General features: G+C 43.3%; 1 protein-coding gene across 9 annotated transcripts in view; it reads left to right on the top strand.

The window, feature by feature from the left end:
• foxp2 (forkhead box P2) overlaps positions 1-20,486 on the top strand; it is a 906,820-nt gene that overhangs the window by 19,387 nt on the left and 866,947 nt on the right. For 7 of the 9 annotated variants that reach the window (XM_070900365.1, XM_070900361.1, XM_070900359.1 and 4 more), the window contains exon 2: positions 9,195-9,319. The exons of the other annotated variants lie outside the window; for them this stretch is intronic. The gene's annotated coding sequence lies outside the window, so the exon portion shown is untranslated. The remainder of the gene's footprint in view (positions 1-9,194; positions 9,320-20,486) is intronic. 9 annotated transcript variants of the gene reach the window in all.

Below are 20,486 nucleotides of genomic sequence, written 5' to 3'. Positions count from 1 at the left end.
AACAAAATCTATCAAAGATGAGGTGGACATGCTGAGTGAGGGAGTTCCAGAGGTTGAAAAATCGCATGTAGGGGTTGTGCAAATTCCTGATATGTGCTTCTGGTGTGCAACAAAACAACAAAGTGGAAAATCTTCCCCAGGCTGTCCAGCATGCATTTACTATATCACCATTTCAAGTGTCACACTGCAAATTTCTGTCACACTTTTTATTTCTTAATATTTTTTTTAAAGAGTCATTTGGAATGTACAGGCTCTAACAGAAATTGAAAATACCATTCACACACAGCTAGAATATCTATAATACCTGACTGATCTTGCCAATCATACTTCAAACAAAAAAAAAGAAACCCAGGGTTCTGATTTGCAACCCGAAGAATAATTCAACTTTGGTTTCATTTTGTACTTTGTGACCTTAAAGGGGCATGACTTCACCTTAGCTTCAGAATAATACACTACATTAAATCTCCTTACAAAAGCCTGTATCGTCTGATTTGTTGTGAGAAATGCCACAGGCGATCTGCTGATAGCAGATATCAATGGATATACTATGTAAACATTTCCAATAGAAATTCCAATGTTAAAATACCAATGCTCATTCGTCACACTTGCCAGTAACTATTACATGCCACACCATAAAGCGAGCGGTGGCCTGGAGCAACATGGCAACATACCACTGCAAGGTACATGCGAGCTGGTGCAGGAGGACGACGGCAACGAAGAGGGCGACTGGATTGGACGTCATCAAGGTCCAGGTCAGTGATTGGAGTGTGGGCAGGTACAGCAGGAGCGCTGAGTGATCGTGGAGCGATGCGATCGGGGCCCAGGAGAGGCGTGAGTTTGGGGCCAGAAGAGGCGTGGGCCCAGGGGCAGCATGGGCTACCCCACACTGCAATTGTGTGTGCACTAGGTCTGTGCAGCAGAGCTGGTCTCCAGTCGTCTTGGTTAATCCTTGCCACTGGACCAGGACCTAGCTCTGTCAAGCCCATGTGGTGGCTGGTGTGCAAGGCCACCACACGTTAAAATAATCTACGCACAGGCATCTTCCACCCTTCAGGATGTAGTTCGGGACCTGGAATACTAATTAGGTCCTTCATTGAAACACCTGTGAACTCATCCCTTTTTTGAGGTGGAAGTAAGTCATCCTTGATACGAGGGACTGCCTATAATGATTTATTATCTATTCCCCACAAATCTCTACAAATACTTTCAAAAAATATTTGAGATTTTTAATTAACTGAAATTTTTAATTCTCAAAATAAGGTTTTAAAAAAAAAAATGTTTTTAATCAAAAATGTTACATATTTCACACACTTCATTTTCCCACTGAAAGGTGCGTTTTAATGGGTTGGCATTAACTGTTGAAGTTGGCTAATTTTCACCTCTGAGGCAGAACTGCCTGTGGCTACAAACTCCACTCCAGGACTTGAACGCATAGGGCTAGAAATTGGTCTGCGCAGAAACCATTTTTCAGACACTGCCTGTGTTATGTATGAATGAAGAGTCTGACCAGATACTGTGAGCACAAAGTAAAGTGTGACCTTAGTCTTATTACAGGTCTCCAGAGTGCCTCTCCAGCCTGTGAGGCCTCCTTAAGTACAGGTGCTCCCAAGCAGTTGTGGGATCCTTTGGGACTCCAGGGGATGAGCCTTCTGGTGGTTACAGAAGGTATTTACAGGTTTACATATATAACAACTTGGACTACTAAGGCCCCAGTATGACTGGCAGGAGGCGTGTGCATATTTCTGGCCAGGAGTGCGGCGCCCACCATATTGGGGGAGGACAAACAAGAGGCGCCCTTTACCCATGCCTGAAACAGACATTAGTTACTTTGCATATGCAAATAAAAGGCTTAATGCCTGTTTGAGGCTCCCTTCTGTAAGATTGGAACCAGCCCTCGGGATCTCCTGCAACAAAGAAGGTATTGGCCCAGAATTTGCGGTCGGAGGCTTACTGGATTCTTCCGACTGCAAAAATTTCTATGAACATACCTGGTGGTCCTGGCGGTTCGGAGGCTTGCAGTCCTGGGCCTCTACATAAAGGCCTTTGTAGAGACACGTACCAGGAGCTTAAGGGTTTTGTACATCACTGGGATTATGTGGGCTGGCCCAACCTATCCGAATAGGGGGATCCCCATTCATATCTGAGTTCCATATATACAGAATTGGAATATCCCCAAAAACACAGATGCACTGCAGGTAACTTTTTAAAAAAATCACATATTTCAAATGAATAAAAATGGAATTTAATTATTTAAAACAAAAATTAAATTTTTTGAAAAATAAATTTACATATTTTAAAGGGTCTAAAAATAAACTTACCTTATTTAACAGGATTTTAAATGTTTAAATTATCTTTTTTAATGTACTTTTCTGTACATTAAAAGTCTTGCTTTTTTCAGTTATAAGAATTTGAAGGACATTCACTGGGCAGGAGTTCTAACTCTCCGCCCGCAGAGGTCCTTTTTAGTTTCGGATGCGGTGGATCTGTCACTTGACAGATCGCAAGTTCCGGGCTTAGGAACATGCACTTTACATCCCAAGACCCGGCAGTTGCGGGGACCCCATGAGCATGTGCGCACCTTGCATGCGCCTGTGCGAAGCCCGATTTCAGGCCTATTAACTTACCTGAATGTGGTGCCGGGGGGAGTACTGACACCTCGCCGCCGTTCCCATCGCCCTTGTTCCCTGTCTGACCCCGATCTCCCCTCCACTTCCGTCGCAATCGCTGGCCCAAATTTCCGCTCTGCTCCTGACCCCTGTGATCCCCGACATCGGCCTCGCCTCAGCTCCTGAAACCGAGTTCTCACGACCCAGGCCCCACACCCCAACAGACTTACCTGATATCTATTGCGACGCTAGCTGAGAGTTATAAGGAGATGGGCATGAAGCTGGGCGACGACAATATATTCAAGGTCCCTGGAGAGGAAATGAAGCTTAGAATTGGGTGTAGCTAGCAAAGATAGAGGTGTCACGGGTGTTTTTTTTTAGGTTTCTGACTATAATGTTGAAAGGGATGGGCACAGTGTCAGGAAAAGGAACCATTTACAATGTTGGCTAGCATGGGGCCAAGAATGAAAGTGGGGTGGTCAGCAGATAAGTGAGGATATGATTGAGGGAGCAGGAGGTAGGGCTCATGGATGAGATAAGTTTGGAAAGGCATGTGGGAGATGGAAGAAAAACTAGAGCGAGATAAGGGTTCAGTGCTAGGATAGAAAGAGCGCTTGGTGGGGAAGGGGAATTGTGTAAGGAGCAGACCTAGCTGAACAGCTTTGTGACAAAAAAATCTGTCACCTCCTTATCCTTGATGTTAGAGGTGGGAGTGGAGGGGCAAAGGGAGCGGGGTTTAATCAGGCAGTTGGTAGCAGAGAAAAGTAACCTGGGGTTATCTTTGCCTCCAGGATGTTCCGAGAGTTTTGATAGAGGAGAGCGAGACCAGATAAAACCTGATGTGGTCAAGCTTGATCTGGTGATGAATGGTTGAACCAGCCGTGTACCAGATATGCTCAAGTTTGTCTCTCTCAGACTTGAGAGAGTGAAGATAGAGCAGCAGCACGAATGATAGGGATGGGAAGCAGTGGCAGTTCTGTTGGGGATGAGGGCCTCGAATGTGCAAATGAACAGCTGCAGAGTTATTATGACGAATGAAGGTCTAAAGGCTAGGTTGTTGGAAGTTTCAGAATGCAGCTGTGAAAGACTTGGGGGAAGAAGTTTTTCCACAGGTGGACGCAATGTTAAGTGGGAATAAAAGATGGTAATGGATGTGCATAGTGAAGGATACAAGGATGTGGTTGGAGCTGTCTTTGTCTGATTGAGATGACGGAGGTATAAAAGCGACTGGTGTTGGAGATTGAGGCAGCGGCTATGAATATGGGTAGCAGAGTTTGTAAATCTCAATTCCCCTTCAGTACTGAAATGTCAGATAGCTACCTCCAGTCTTGGTATATGTTGCGTATAATCCTGCTTTGTATTTTCAGCTTTAAAAATGGTAAAGCATAAAAATGAAATAGTTGAAAATTAATAAAATATAAGCCAGTCTTAAAGTTTTTACAGAATAATGGACAGAGTGTGGAATTCAGTCCCCAAAGTGCCATTAAATATCCTAGATCACCATTTCTTAAAAATTGAATTTGACTTGTTTAGTCACTGTAAAGAAGTCATTGTGATGTTTTGCCCTAAATGCCATAAACACCCCTCCCTATTGGTTTATTTATTCATTTAGGATAACACTAATTAATTTTAGAACAAAAATAAAAAACACTTGCCTCACTTTCTGAGCAGAATAGTTATAAACGTTCCAAATACTTTCACCTGGAAGCTTTACTTGCTTTTCCCCTACCAAACGCCTGCCCCCTCCAAACTTGCAGCAGGACAACCTCTGTCTTATTGGAGTTAAACCAGGGCTTATGCTAAGATTATATAATTTATGTATAAATAATACTACATGACCTAGTGTTGCACTTACAAGAAATACCCAATTTTTTGTGTGCATCGCATATACTTCCTATAAGTGTCGCACATAGGGCCCAAGTTTCGGGCCGTGCCTAAAACGACGCAGCCCGGACCTGGACGCCCGTTTTTCACGCCACAAAGTGCGCCTAAAAAAAACTCACCTATTCTCCGGCTCACTGCAGGTCCTCTGGAGCTGGGCGCGGCGCAGCACGAGCTGTGTCAAGGCGCCCAAAACTGTGGGAGGTGCCCGAAGCACGCAGCCCCCAACCTTGGCCGAATGGCCTCACTGGGGCTGCGTGCAGAAGGCTCACCTCCCACCCGACCCGACTTGACTCCCGCTCCCCGGACCCAACCCGACTCGACACCCGCTCCCCCGTCCCCCGCCCCGGCGACCCGACCTCCGCTTCCCCCCCCCATCCCACCGGTGACCTGACCTCCGCTCTTCCCCCCCCCCCCCCCCCCCCCAACCTTCGCAACTCTCCTCCCCCCCCCCCCACCCCGATCTCCCCGACTCTCTTTCTTTCCGCCCCCCGACCTCCACGACTCCCTCCTTCTCTCCTTCCCTCCCTCCCTCTCCTTCCTTCCCTCCCTCTCTCCTTCCCTCCCTCTCTCCTTCCCTCCCTGTCAGAAACACAGACACTGTCAGACAGAGAGTGAGAGACACACACACACAGACAGACAGAGAGACACACACACACACTGGGGGGGCCGTCCCAGCACGCTGTTAGAGGACTCCCGGTGCTGCAGTCGGTAAGTAGAAAATGTTTTATTTATTGATTTTTTAATTTTTTAAATTTTTAATTTTTTTTGATTGATTTATTGGTTGATTTATTGATGTATTTATCATTTATTATTGATGATGGCTCTTTATTTGTAAAACTGAAGTGTTTAATGTTTGTAAACTTCCCTTTAAACCCCCCCAACCCTCATTCCCTACACCTGATTTGTAACCTACGCCTGATTTTCTAAGTGTAGACAAGGTTTTTCTGAGCATACAAAAATCTACACTTACTCCAAACTAACTTAGAATGGAGTATGTTTTTACTGCCTAAACTTTCTAAATGGGCGTAAGTGGCCGGACACGCCCCCTTTTGAAAAAAAATCTGTTCCAAACTGAAACTGTTCTAACTGACTAGAACTGGAGCAAACTAAATGCCGAGAATTGCAATTTCTAAGATACTCCATTCTAAACCAGTTGCTCCAAAAAAACAGGAGCAACTCCGGCCGAAACTTGGCCCCATAGTTACTGTTGCAATTCTCCATCACGCTTGTCTATAACATCCATGTGTCAGGTTTAAACTTTCTAAGCCTATTTCTTACACTTCAAAATAGCTAATTCTTTCCCCATGATTGACTCCAACTTGGGCTCCTTTAGGCTCCTGATTCTTGTCTCCAAGCTAGCTGCTGTTCTTCAGTGTGGTAAATCTGCAGCCTGTGAAAATCCAGCTTCAAACCTGATGAAAACTGCTGCCTCCAAATGCTGATGATTTTTCTCAGCTCCCCCCTGCTGCTCCATTCCTGGCCCCCTCTCTCATCAGCAGCCACTTGCCCCCTCCTAGGGCAACACCCAGTTCTTGCCCCAGTGTCTTATGCCTCCTCCCTGCTATTGCATCCTTGAGAAGGACTCTATTGCCACGTTCCAGGCCAGAGCATGGAGTCTGTTAAAGAACTTAAAACAATCATACTGCACTGTTATTATCTTCATAAAGAAATTAAGAGCTGGATCACAGTTGGGAACCGGACAATAGAGCCTTTTTAGGAGTTGGGGTAATGCCCACAAACAGTTTTCCCAGCTCTTAGCTGGGAGCCATATTTGAGTTATTACGACTGTAATTATTTCCTCCATGCATACAGTTAAACCGCATGTCCACTAAGCACTTTAAATAATGAAGAAGACAGGGTCCTCATCACCGGGGTTCATTGTAGATGCACTCTCTTCCCTCTGCCCCCCCCCCACCCCAATAAAATCCAGATCTCATCTTTCTATCTATGCAAAATATATTTCCTATGATTTTCTTGTGTATCATGGATTTAAAAAAAATATACATATTTGAACCTGAAAATACCGCTAACATATTTATGATACATTGATCACAAGTCAGCTGGCCATGATAATACAATTAATACGTAGTACAAAACAGCATATCTTTTGATTCATTGTGAGCAATGCCATAGGAGATCTGGTAGTAATATTTAAACATTTGTCAGTAGCACATATTTATTGTAAGTTTAACAGTTACATCCCAAAATCGTTTTTTTTTTGGTCACACTTTATCAAATTGGCTGAAAATAAAACAGCAGTGAATTAGAATTGGTGAGGTCTGGGTCATACAAAGTGAAAACTACCTATGAGAAACTACTAAGAAATCGAGCAATCCTGAATAACTAGTCGGGAGGATCTATGAATAAAGGCAGGAACCATAGAAATATACAATAGAGAAGGAGGCCATTTGGCCCATCATCTGTTTGCGAAAACAATCCAAAACTAATCCCACTGCCCTGGACTCCCCTATGTCTTCCTCTGCTTTGGATATTTATCGAATTTTCCCTTAAAAGATGCAATAGTCGCTGCCTCAAACCTTCACAGTGGCAAAGAATTCCATGCTCTAACAGTCCTCTGTGGAAAGAAATTTCGCCAAAACTCTCCTCTTGGTGGCTATTTTAAATTAATTATCCCTTGTCAGTGACTCCGAACCAAAATAATATTACTTCCCTGTTCGTCCTATCAAAATTCTCCATAATTTTTATAAAATGTCTCAATTCTGTTAAACTTTCTTTGGTGCAATGGAAATAGTCCCAGTGTCTCCAGGCTCTTCTCATAACTATAGTTTCTGTTCCTTGGTATAATCCTGCTGAACCTACTCTCTCTGTTTTATATACTCATAACCACACACAATAACAGCAAGAATATTAAAGGACAATTGTGGCCCACAAATTCATCAACTACGTTGTCTTTGCGCTCCCATTGCCTTATTGAGAGAACAGCTCCGCAGGTCGGGAAGTAAACAAGCTGGAGCGGCGGGCCTGGGACATTGTGGACCCCCGACCTGCGAGAGAACAGCTCCACAGGTCAGGAAGTAAAAGAGCTAGAGCGACGTACCACTTCAACCTCCAGCGCGAGCTGCTCCAAGTGTGCGATGATTTTGAGATGGGCGACTGAGTGACGTCATCAAAACCCGGGTCGCCGTTTTGGAACGTGGGCAGGAACCTCGGCAGGGCCCAGGTACAGAGGAGTGGGAAGGTCGGGGCGGCTGAGCGGCAAGTGTTTGTGATGAGATGCGGTGAATGTGTGTGGCGGAAGAGCAGTGAGGGATTGTAGCGGACGTGCGACAGATGAGGGTATGGGGCCCAGAAGAGCTGAGGGCTCAGGGGCAACACGGGCCAGCCCACGTTGTGATATGTGCGTGCGCTAGGTCCTTGCAGCAGAGCAGGTCCTGGTTAACCCTTGCCCTCTGTCAAGCCCGTGTGGTGGCTGGTGTGCAATGGTCACCACACGTTAATTTTTTTTAACGCACAGGCCTCAATTGGAGCTCAGGACTGGAACATTGGGTCCTTCATCGAAACACCTGTGAACTCGTGAAAGCAAATCATCCTCATTCGAGGGATCGCCTATGATGATGATTGCGTTATTTAAAAGAAAATCTAGATTATTATTGAACTTTTATGGCTTCACTTATCTACACTCATATATATTTTAAAATAATTATGTATTTTTCTCTTGTTTCTCCATACCCTTCAACATCTTTCCATTGAGTGAATACTGCCATTCCTTGTTTTTCCTCCCAAAATGCATCATTTGATATTTTCTGCAGCAAACTGCACTTGTTACGTGTCTGCATATTCCACTAACCTACTTAAACCCCCTACTATTGTCATCAGCAAATTAATTCCAAAGTTCTTTTGTCACAATACTTTGCTCCATAACTGAAATTTTTCATATCCAAAATAAGATTTCAGACAAAATAAAATCAAAAAATTACGAATTTCATAATAACTTGGGAAAATTTTCCCATAGAACTGTTGTTTATTTCCTTTAATATCTTCAGTAATTTCAAAGTCTCAGCCAGTCTCAAAAGCTTGTGTTTTTTTTTACTCCAGAACATTTGAAGGGAGTCACTGACCTCTGCAATCTGTACATGTGCAGTTTGCAGAATTTCCTGCTATGCACCAGTAAGTTTCTCTATATTTTCCAAATACTGGTTTAACTCTCCATTCTGTAATCATAATGGCCCAGATTTTGCGTTAATATTAACAACGGCGAGGCTAATCGTTATTATGGAGTAAACCAGACAGCAACATTCCGGTATCTGCACATGTGCAGTTAAATGCAGAAATCCGGAAGTCACAATCCACGTTACGCTGCTCCTCCATAGGCCGCGCTATACCAGTCCCTCGCTTATAGATTTGGCATTGAAATATATGCAACAGTGTGAAGATAGGGTACTTGCCCACTAAACATGCCAGAAAAAGTTTGGCTGGTGCTTTCGGGAGGAAGTGAATTTTTATTGGTACGATAAGTGATAATTATTGCGAAACATCCTCTCTTGCCCAGAAAATGTAATTTTACAAGTGTGGTTTCATTGATTTAGAAGTTAATTAGTCTTGGAGATTAATTTTTTTTTAAAAATCTTTCTCTCTCTCTCTCTCCCTCTCTCTCTCTCTCTCCCCCCCTCTCTCAATCCCATCTTTATTTTGCTTTTTGTACATGATTTAAATCTAATTTATACTTCCTCCTTCATACTATAGATTCTGCGAGTCACAATGAGGATTCTTCAATCTGGTTGAAGATACTCACTGTTTCTTGTTCTGCTCATGCACATACTGCTGATGTCCTCTAGAGGGCCTCGCGCTGGATCAGATGCCAGATTAGAGTAAGTCTCCACTCGAAAGCCCGTGAAAAGTTTGTGGGCAGCTAGCGATGTAGTGACCGGCGAGCGCTATTCTTTTGTCGTTGACTGCAAAATCTGGGCCACTACGTTTATTTGTGTTTAAAAATGACTTGAAAACTTTTTGATCACCTGAGTATTTGAAATATTCATATTTAGACTATTACCAAATGCTTAATTTTTATTTGAGAGAAACCAGGGACAATTAGAAAAGGGGTGTCATCTGTGGTAGCTATTGGAGAAACAAAGCACATTTAATTATGTAATTATGAAAACATGTTAATGTAGAAACTTATTTCTGGGAGTTTTTGAAAACTTTTAAGAGTAGGCCAAATTATAACAACTCAGTGGTACAAAACACTCGCCCTTTTCCCCTTGCCCCCATGTCTGATTTTAGCCTCCTCTCAATGACTCTGCAACCCCTCCATCCAGTATCCCTGATTCTGAGGCACCTTTCAATGTTCCTGCAATCAGGGACCCAACTTCCAGATTTGCTGTAGGCCATCAGGCCAAAATAAAAAAGACAAGTTACTCTCTGAAGAAATGAGGATGGTATATGAAAACATAAAGATGATCATACTAATAGGGGATCTTAACCAACCTAATAAATTAAGAATGTCTAAGTGGCCTAGAAATCTGTCTCGACCTTTGGATCATATCCTCCAGTGCATCAGTCCTCAAGAATCCCCCCCCCCCCCATTTCCTCAGTGCTTCCAGATCATGGCACATTTCCCCTTGCCATGCCGATGCCTCCCCCCTAGTCCTGCCAGACATGAGACCTTCCCCTGGTAGCCATATTCCCTGTCCCAACCCCTCCTCAGTCCTAAATGCTCCACCCTGGCAATTCTAACCCCTTACTCAGCCCCCTAGTTGCCAGTGTTGATAGACACTAATACCTTCCCTCACAGTGCTTTTACATTGCTGTCAAATCCTGTAAGCCTCTCCCTACTGCTAGATCATAAAGATCACCAAGTAAATCAACCTAAGTGTTCTTCCCTCCACCCCACCCTTTAGTTCCACCAAATACAGGTTCTTCTCCACAGTACTACCATACCTCAGCCACCCTCTAATGCTATCACAGCCTAACATTTCCCTCTCCATAACTGGTCCATAGCCATTCTGCTAAATCTTGCATACCATTTTTACTGTATATCTGTTGTTTTTTAAATTAGGAAGTAAAAATAAAATACAGAAGATAAAAGAAAATATAATATAGAAAACTACTCATTTATAATTTTCATGCAAAAATGGACAGAACAAAAGTTCCAGAATATTCAGAAAGCAGGATTTGCTGCTTCTGAAACAGTGTTGGTTGCCATTTACAAGGTTAGTTTTACAAACGTGTATTTCTCAACTCTTTTTAAATTTGGTTTTGGATGTGAATGTTGCTAGCTAGGTGGCATTTATTGCCCACCCTGAGAAGGTGTGCTAGAGCTTTTCCTTGAACTGCTGCAGTGGTTGTGGTGATAGGGCTCAGTGGAGTAGGGAATTCCAGGAATTTGGCTGCGTAATGATGGCATTATCTGTCCAAGTTTGATGGTATGTGGTTTATTGGAGAGGAACTTACAGGTGATTGTGGTAGTTGGAGTGAAACTTGCAGGCGATTATGTTGCCATGACATTGCTGCATTTGTCCTTCTTGGTAGAGCTGTCTGGGCAGGGAGATGCTGTCGAAGAAAAATGCTTGGCAAGTTGTTGCAATGCATCTTGTAAATAGTTGCTGCAGACATCATGCCACTACCAGGTCAAGATATCTTTTACATCTTGTGACATCCCTCACAAACTGGATCAGAAGTCGTGTATCACAGTCGCTAGTTGAGATGTCTTGACCACTTAGACATTCCAAATTTATATTACTCAAAAGCAAAATACTGCGGATGCTGGAATCTGAAATAAAAACAGAAAATGCTGGAAATCTCAACGGGTCAGGCAGCATCTGTTCGATGAGAAACGGAGTTAATGTTTCAGGTCGATGACCCTTCGTCAGAACTGGCAATAGTTCGAAATGTAACCGATTCTTAAGGAAGTGCTGGGACCCTGAGAGAGGGAGAGGGGGTGGAAAGAACAAAAGGGAAGGTCTGTGATAGGGTGGAAGGCAAACCCTGAAAATAATTATTACCCCACCATACTATTGCTGCACCAAAAAGGTTGCTTCCTTTACTTCCTAGGTGACCTCGACAAATCGACTACTCCGCTTCTTTCTCTGTCTAGTCTATCCTTCTGAGACTTTATAAACCCTTATGATATACTGTCTCCAAAACAGGAGACTAACAATGTTTTTGAAATCCCTATTACATCAGTTTCCAATTGCCTCAACAATAGCAACTTATATTCATATTGCGCCTTTTAAGGTGATAAAATGGCCCAAGATGCTTCACAGGAGTGTTATCAAAAAAACAACATTTTGACAGCAACACAACAACCTTGACTTCAGTTTTCTTGTTATGAATACTTCTATCATTCATATACCTGCACATTAATAAATCAAGGCTATCCTTCACAGCATTCCTACTGACACAAATAAGAATTTACTGCAATAGAATGACTAAGAATAATCCACATATGGAAAGAGCATACTTTTAAATCCAATATACAGAATAGCCTTTCAGCTAAAAACGGTGTCTTATTGAAACTTGTACATGGGGTTGCATTTGAAAGACCTAAACTGAATATTAAAATGAAATCCTGGTATTTTTTACAAATATAAGCAGTTGAAGTGAATGGCCCTTGGGAAATGCTTGATTGATCCTATGGGCTTTTCGTCAATGAGTTTGCAAACGGTACCTGTCACATCTTTGCCTACAATTGCACAAACGGGTTGAGCTGTTCTCTCCTTTGCACAATTGCTAAGATTACTTGCTTGTAAGGTCAATCATTTTCAAATTTTACTGATTTTTCTTTCTCACATAAATTCTTGGATTATAAAGTAGTGTCCATTTTCAAAAAAAATGTTTAACATGCTCTTGCCACCTCTCACAATTTGTTGAAATCTTTTGATTTTGGTTTATCTCGACAGGTATGTTCCTGTGTACCTGTTTGAGCTGCACCTAGTGTCATCTGTGACACTTGCTCTGATTCCTTCTCCAGTCGGCAATCACACAACTGAACATTAAAGATGTAATTTTTTTTTCCATTTTGGATTGCAATTTTCTCCCTTCCCTTCCTCTCCTGTAGATGTTGACTCCTTGCTCAAATATAGTTTCACAGGCAAATGGGCATAATGTGAATGTTGGCAAGGTATTCAACTCTGAAAGGACATCCTAGCTGAGCCAAATCCTGTCCACACCTGATATCCACTCTTGACCATTTGCAGTAGGAGGTCACCAAATGCTGATGTAGAGCAGGATTCCTCGTTGATTTTCTCCTCTTTAACCCAGTGGCATTTTGGCCACTTTTAGTGCTTCTCCCACTTCCTAAGCTGTGATCTTCCTTGTCTGTATGTCACAGCTGCTCATTGGATAAACTGACTGAGCCAGCGGGGAGCCCATAAATGTCTTTTTATTAACATCATGCTGCTTCCTTTGTCCTGGCCAGCTGACAGGTTCTCAATTGCCATGCTAGAATTTGCAGATTCTAATTTTTATCCACAACCTTTTTGTATCTCTACTCCCTCCCTCCCTTCATTCACTCGTTCTCCTGTCTAGACAACCTTTGATACTGGCTTGATCTAATTCAGATCTGATACTCCTGAGGGTTCAACTCCCTAACCTGACATTAGAGGAAATGTGCTTTTTATGCTTGTTTACTTAGGTTATATGTTTTTTAAAAATCTTTCTCTTTTTTTTTTAAATGTGTATCCACATAGTCAGTAGGAGATTGATTGAAAATGCATGCAAGATATTTTGATGACTTATGGATAACACTCTTTAACCCAGGTAATTGAAGGGGGAGTTATGAAGATGAGCAGCATTACCTTTAATTAGTAGCATCATAATAGCCATTATCCTATTAATCACTGCCCACTGACTCTAACCAGTGGAATTACTATTAGCAAATTAAATATAACTGGGGCAAAAAGAGACAGCATCTGAAATGATATGCTAAATTAATGTTAAGAAATAAATCTGGTTTATTTACACATTATTTTGTGAATTTCATGATAACAGATTTCTTTAATTACATGGTGGGATACATTTTGAAGAAGTGATATTAATGCTGTACCTATTCCTAATGTGCTGGACACCAAACTGTTTTGAATGTTTCTTTTTGTAGTTAAAAATTAATGTGTTTAGAAGTGTGAAATTCTGTGGTCATTATTCTATTTTAAACATATTGCAAATAATTTCTGCTACTATTTCATGTTTCTTTTATCTGAGATCTGTTTTCAAGTAAACAGATATGCAGAGATATAGATAATTGCTGCTTGGAATCTTGGAGACCAGCATCCATGAATTAGCTTCCAATGATTACGCTGCAGGGCCCAACTTCTGACAGCAGAATCATAGATTCACAGAAAACTAGGTCTATAATTCTGCTACTGGGATAATGGAGCTACATTTAATAGCCTAAATTCTGGAAGCTGGCCCATGGATGCCATCATCTCTGAATCTGAATTAAAACTGTATCAGTACAAAGGCTACTTTATAGTGTATTCTAGCACACAAAAGAAAGAACTGAAGAACTTGCATTTATAGCATCTTTCACAAACTCGGGACATTCCGAAGCGCTTTACAACCAATGAAGTACTTTTGAAATGTAGCCACTGTTGTAATGTAGGAAAACTGGCAGGCAATTTGCGCACAGCAAGCTTCCTCAAACAGCAATGAGGTATTGATCAGCTAATCTGTTTTAGATGTTGCTTGTGGAATAAATGTTGGTCAGGACACCAGGGATAACTCCGCTGCTCTTCTTCGAATAGTGCAATGGGATTGTTTGAACCGTCTAAGGTGGATGTAATGTCTCATCTGAAAGATGGCACCTCTGACAGTACAGTACTGCCTCGGTACTGCACTGAATGGCAGGATATGGATTTTGCAGCTGAGGTTCAGCACTATTGCACTTTCAATCTCTCATCACCTAGTAAATGATTACAATGCACCTTTTATAAATCACTGGTTAGGCTTCGTCTGGAACATTGTGTCCCATTCTGTGGACCGCACTTCAAGAAAGATGTCAAGGCCTTGGAGAGGGTGCAGAAGAGATTTACTAGAAAGCCAGCAGGAATGAGGAAATGCAATTATATGGAGAGATTAGATAAGCTGGGGTTGCTCTCTTTAGAGCAGAGAAGGTTAAGGGGGAGATTTAATAGAAGTATTCAAAATTGTGGAAGGGTTTTGATAGAGTTGTTAGTGAGAAACGGTTTCCATTGGCAAGAGGGTTGTTAACCAGAAGAGACAGACGTAAGGTAATTGGCAAAAGAAACTGGAGAGATGAGTTTTTTTTTTATATTGATGCAGTGAGTTGTTATGATCTAGAATACATTGCCTGAAAGGGTGGTGGAAGTGGATTCAATTGTAAAGTTCAAAAGGGAATTGGATATATACTGGAAAAGGAAACCCTTCCCGGGCTATGGGGAAAGAGTAGGGGACTAATTGGATAGCTCTTTCAAAGAGCCGGCACAGGCATGATGGGCCGAATGGTCTCCTGTGCTGTAAGATTCTATGATAGCTCACCCGTCTGTACCCTTGCTTCAGTAATGGAACATGGCACATGGGTACTGCAAATTAGGGAGAAAAATAATTTTTTTGATGTGGCAATATTGATAAAAATCATTTTTTTCTAAAGGTATTTATGTGATAAGTTATGCTATGTTTTATCCCTTATAACCTTTTTAAGGCAATAATTAGGATTTCAAAACTATGTATTTTGTTTGTGCCAACTATCGATTCGGAATCTGACTTAAAACAACATCTAATGGCACGTAAAATAATTTGCTAATTTTGTTATCAGGATAAATAGTTTATTGCTGACCATTGATTTCATCATAAGTGAAATTTCGAGACTTGATCATAAAGTAACCAGTGACAAATAAGCAAGTTGTTACATGCACTGATGTTCATCCTACATCGGAAGCTAATAATGAGGAGAAAAACACCTGGTTGAATGACATTTTGCTATCAATACTGTATTCAATTAAACTAAAGATTTTAGTCCAGCTGATTTGAATCTTGGCAAGAACATCAAAGACCTCCATGAGCACATTTTTCAGCTTCAATTAATTCTTATAACATATTGTGACCAGGCCAGTTGATACCCACGAGCAAGCTAAACTACACAAATTAGAGCCTCCGGCATCATGTGGCACAATGCACAAAGAACTGGGTAAGAATTTGTGTTGCAGTATAATCTTTTTGGCTATATTAACCCCGTGATGACTACAACCTACTGGATTATCCAACAGTTAAGAAAGTTGGGGGGGTGGGGGGGGGGAAATTAGAATTTAATCTTCACTGCCTGAAGCTTAAGTATCACCTGGACAGAACATAGAAAATAAAACCCAGCAGAAAGAATTAAACACCCCTGACAGAAAAAGCTGTATTTTTCCCCATTAATTTCAATGAAATGGAAATTGGGTGGCGACTGTTACTGGCATGTGATCCTTGCCACCAGATTTTCTTTTCTGCGCACTGCCCAGTTGATCCTTAAAACCCAGGTAGCAAAATCAAAAATCTACCCCTAGGAGTCAACAGGATTGCCTCTGAACATGAAAGCTATGACATAAGAATATGACAGTTAGGAGTAGGCCATACGGCCACTGTGCCTGCTCCGCTATTCAATAGGATCATGGCTGACCTGCGTGGAGAAGATTCGAAAACTTTAATGAAACTGACGATGAAGAACTGCAATGGTTGCAAATGGAGGAAACTGATGATATTTGGATTGGGTCATAACTGAATGGAAGTGTAAAATTTAGCATTTGGAAATGCTAATTTTTTTTCCAGATAACGAAAGGGAATGCCTTAAAATCCTAGAGTACTGACCAAGTACTTTCAAATAAGTGGACAATGAAGGTACCAAGCCAGCAAATAGTAAAGAGAAAAATAACATTTTTTATTTTTAAACTTTTAACATTTTGATTTAATTTTTGGGGACTTACTACAGTTTGTTGTGTCGTCTAACTATGCAGGTAAATCCTTCAAAAGTTGCCATGGTGCTAAATAATGTTCTTTGGAATATAATGTATGCTGCATATGCATATTTGTGTCATGATTTCTGAAAGGCAAAGTGTCTCTCCATTCATTTCAATTTGCATTACTTTTTGTAAAAGTGGGATGATAATAAATATCTTTCATTAGATTTATATAAATTTGCAGTTTCTGTTCATGATAACTTATCAGCTGTTGCAAAAGATTTTGTATTTAGTGATTCTGTTGCTCAGGTCTTAGGAGATTGATGTCTGTAAGCTGACTCCCCTTGTTTTCATTTTAAAAACTGGCCCACTTTGCCCAATGGCAGAATTGTAGACTTGACAAAAATGCTGGTCCACAATTTTTCATTGTAGACGTATATTTTAGTGGATGAGGATACTCATTTTAGCACTTTAAACATAAGGGGCCAGTACATGGATGATGCTATTCTGAAACCCAAAGTATGGAAGTGCCAAATGTCAAAGTGTCTTTACTGGTCCCTATATTGAATGTTTTAGTCTCTACATCTACAATAACCTGTTCACCTAAAAACAACTTGTACTTATTGGGCCCAAGTTTCGAGCCGCGCCTAGAACGACGCAGTCCCGACTGGACGCCCGTTTTTCGCACCACAAAGTGCGCCTAAAAAAAAAACTCCGTATTCTCCACCTCCCTGCAGGTCCTCTGGCCCTCGGCGCAGCGCAGCAGGAGCTGTAGGGGGCGAAGCCAGGTCCCTGCGCCGAAAACAGTGCCGGGACCTCTGCACATGCGCGCTACAGTGGGCATGCAAGTGCAGTAGCTCCAGGCGCCCGAAACTGTGTGGGAGGGGCCCGAAGCACGCAGCCCCTAGCCCTGGCCGAATGGCCTCACTGGGGCTGCGTGAATAAGGCTGCTCCCACGGCCAGCTCCTGCTTCCTCCCAGCCCGACTCGACTCCCGCTTCCCGCCCCCGGACCCGACACCGACACCGACCCGACACCCCCTGCCCGCGGACCGGACCCGACTCCCGCCCGCGGACCGGACCCGACACCCACTGCTCCCCCCCCCCCCCCCCGCCTCCGGACCCGACACCCGCTCTCCTCCCTCCCCCACCCGTGGACCGGACCCAACACCCCCCCCCCCCCACCCCCCTGCCCCCGGACTGGAGCCGACCTGACCTCCCCCTCCCTCCCCCCGACCCGAACCGAACCGACCTCCCTCCCACCACCTCCCCGACCTGACCCAACGCCACCTACCTGTAAATCTGGTGCTGGGGACGGGCCCTGCCCGAAGTCTCGGGCCTGGCCCGTTCAGTCTCCTTCCCCCCTACTCCCCCCCCCCCCCCAATCTCCTCCCCCCCCCCCCCAATCTCCTCCCCCCCCCCCCCCAATCTCCTTCTCTTCCCCCCCCCCCCCCCCCAATCTCCTTCTCTCCCTCCCCCCCCAATCTCCTTCTCCCCCCCCCCAACTCCTTCTCCCCCCCCCCCCCAATCTCCTTCTCCCCCCCCCAATCTCCTTCTCCACCCCCCCCAATCTCCTTCTCCCCAATCCCCCCCAATCTCCTTTCTCACCTCCTTTCCCTCCCTCTGCTCCCCCCCTCTCTCCCTCTACCCCCCTCTCTCTCCCTCCCCTCGCTGTCAGAAACACAGACACTAACAGACAGAGAATGAGAGACACAGACAGACAGACAGAGAGATAGAGACACTGACAGAGACACACTGAGGGGGGAATCCCAGCACGCTGTTGGAGGGCTCCCGGTGCTGCAGTCGGTAAGTAGAAAATGTTTTATTTATTGATTTAAAAAAATAATAATTATTTCTTATTAATTTTTTTTTGATTGATTTATTGGTTGATTTATTGATGTATTTATCATTTATTATTGATGATGGCTCTTTATTTGTAAAACTGAAGTGTTTAATGTTTGTAAACTTCCCTTTAAATACCCCCCCCCCCCCACCATTCCCTACGCCTGATTTGTAACCTACGCCTGATTTTCTAAAGTGTAGACAAGGTTTTTTCGAGTGTACAAAAATCTTCACTTACTCCATTCTAAGTTAGTTTGGAGTAAGTTTTCACTCACGAAACTTTGAAATCAGGTGTAAGTGGCTGGACACGCCCCCTTTTGAAAAAAAAAATTCTGTTCCAAAGTGAAACTGTTCTAACTGACGAGAACTGGAGCAAACTAAATGTGGAGAATTCCGATTTCTAAGATACTCCGTTCTACACCAGTTGCTCCTAAAAATCAGGAGCAAATCATGTGGAAACTTGGGGCCTTTATGTTTTTGAAACATCACAAAATGCATCACTCAGTGGGGTCAAGTTTCAGCCTGAGTTGATCCTATTTTTTTGGAGCAACTAGTTTAGAATGGAGTATCTTAGAAATTGCAATTCTCGGCCTTTAGTTTGCTCCAGTTCGAGTGAGTTAGAACAGGTTTTATTTTCAAAAGGGGGTGTGTTTGGCCACTTACGCCTGTTTTGCAAGTTTAGGCAGCGAAAACTTACTCCAAACTAACTTAGAATGGAGTAAGTGTAGATTTTTGTACGCTCAGAAAAACCTTGCCTACACTTGGAAATCAGGCATATGGAACGAAAGATGGGATGGGGTGGGGAGAGAGGTTTACAAACATTAAACACCACTTTTACAAATAAAGACCCATCATCAATAATAAATGATAAATAAATCAATAAATAAACCAATAAATCAATCCAAACAAATTAAAAAATAAAAAATGTTAAAAAATTAAAAATCACTCAATAAATAAAAAAATATTTCTACTCGCCTACTGCAGCACCAGGGAGAAGAGTGGGGGTGTGGGAAAGAGAAGATGATTTGGGGGGGTGTTGGGGGGAGAGAGAGAGAGAGAGAGAGAGAGAGAGAGAAGAGAAGATGATGGGGGGGGGGGGCAGAGGAGGAGAGAAGAGAAGATGATGAGGGAGAGGAGAAGATGAAGGGGGGGTTGGGGTAGAGAAGATGAAGGGAGGGGGGGAAGAGGATAAGATGAAGGGGGGGAGAAGAGAAGATGAGGGGGGGGAGAGAAGAGGAGAAGCTGAAGGGGGGGGAGAGAAGAGAAGAAGATGGGGTTTGGGGGGGGAGAAGAGAAGAAGATGGGGTTTGGGGGGGGAGAAGAGAGGAAGATGGGGGGGCGGGGTGGCGAGAGAGAGGACGACAAAGAAGAAGCTGGGCCCTGCCGAGGACTTGGGGCCTGCAAGCAGCCGATGCCGGGCTGCCGACGTCTCTTCAGGCGGGGCCCGCCCCCAGCGAGATGCCGGGCGGGCGAGCCCCGCCAACGACAACGCCGGCTGCCAGGAGTTCTTGGGGCGGGGCCCGCTCCCAGTGAGAGGCCGGGCGGGATGAAATGATGTGATGGGTGAGCATGCTCACAGGTTGGTTGAGCTGTTGAGTTGGGAGAGGCTTAGTCAGTCACACGATGTTCGCAAGACTCAATAAAACACCAGTCAGTTGGCTTCAGGGGGTCCACGATGAGGCAGATGGTTGTGAGCCTGGTGGATGAACTGGTAATGTGTCGTGTGATTGTTAAACCTTTGCGGTAAGTACTTGGCGCAATTTTTGTTCTATAAATTAGGCGGGCCTCCCCGATGTGCGCCGTTCTAGCGGGCGGCCGAAACTTGACCCCATTGTATTGCTTTTGATGTGGAGTGACTATTGATAGATGCAAATAAGTTCAGTTTCCAGCAAATCTTGTTTACTGATAACTGAAATTAAAGTATTTAGCATAAATGTCTTAAGCTGACTCCAATCTACAAGGCAACTTCATTTTATTCTTTACTGGCCTCCCATCTGCTTTCCTATAAAAACTCACAACTTTAAAAACTCAGCAACCCTAAATCTTGCAAGATAATAAATTTTGCTTGCACGTTATCTGTCTCCTTATTGATGCACACTGGTTCCCTGTCCCCATAAGCACTGCATTTAAAAATGTTGTCCTGATTTTCAAGTTTCGCCTCAGCCTCATGTTTTCAAGCTCTTCCAGTCTGACATCCTCTCCCACACCCTTGCGGCTTCTGATTTTGGTCGTCTGTGTATCCCATCTGCCTTTGACCCACTGTTGCAGGCTGAGCTTTCAGCTGCCTTGGCTCCAGTGTCTGGG

This window comes from Pristiophorus japonicus, chromosome 15 (assembly GCF_044704955.1).
Source record: "Pristiophorus japonicus isolate sPriJap1 chromosome 15, sPriJap1.hap1, whole genome shotgun sequence".
Lineage (NCBI taxonomy): Eukaryota > Metazoa > Chordata > Chondrichthyes > Pristiophoridae > Pristiophorus > Pristiophorus japonicus.
The sequence above is the reverse complement of the archived record's forward strand: the minus strand, read 5'-3'. Positions and strand labels throughout refer to the sequence as shown.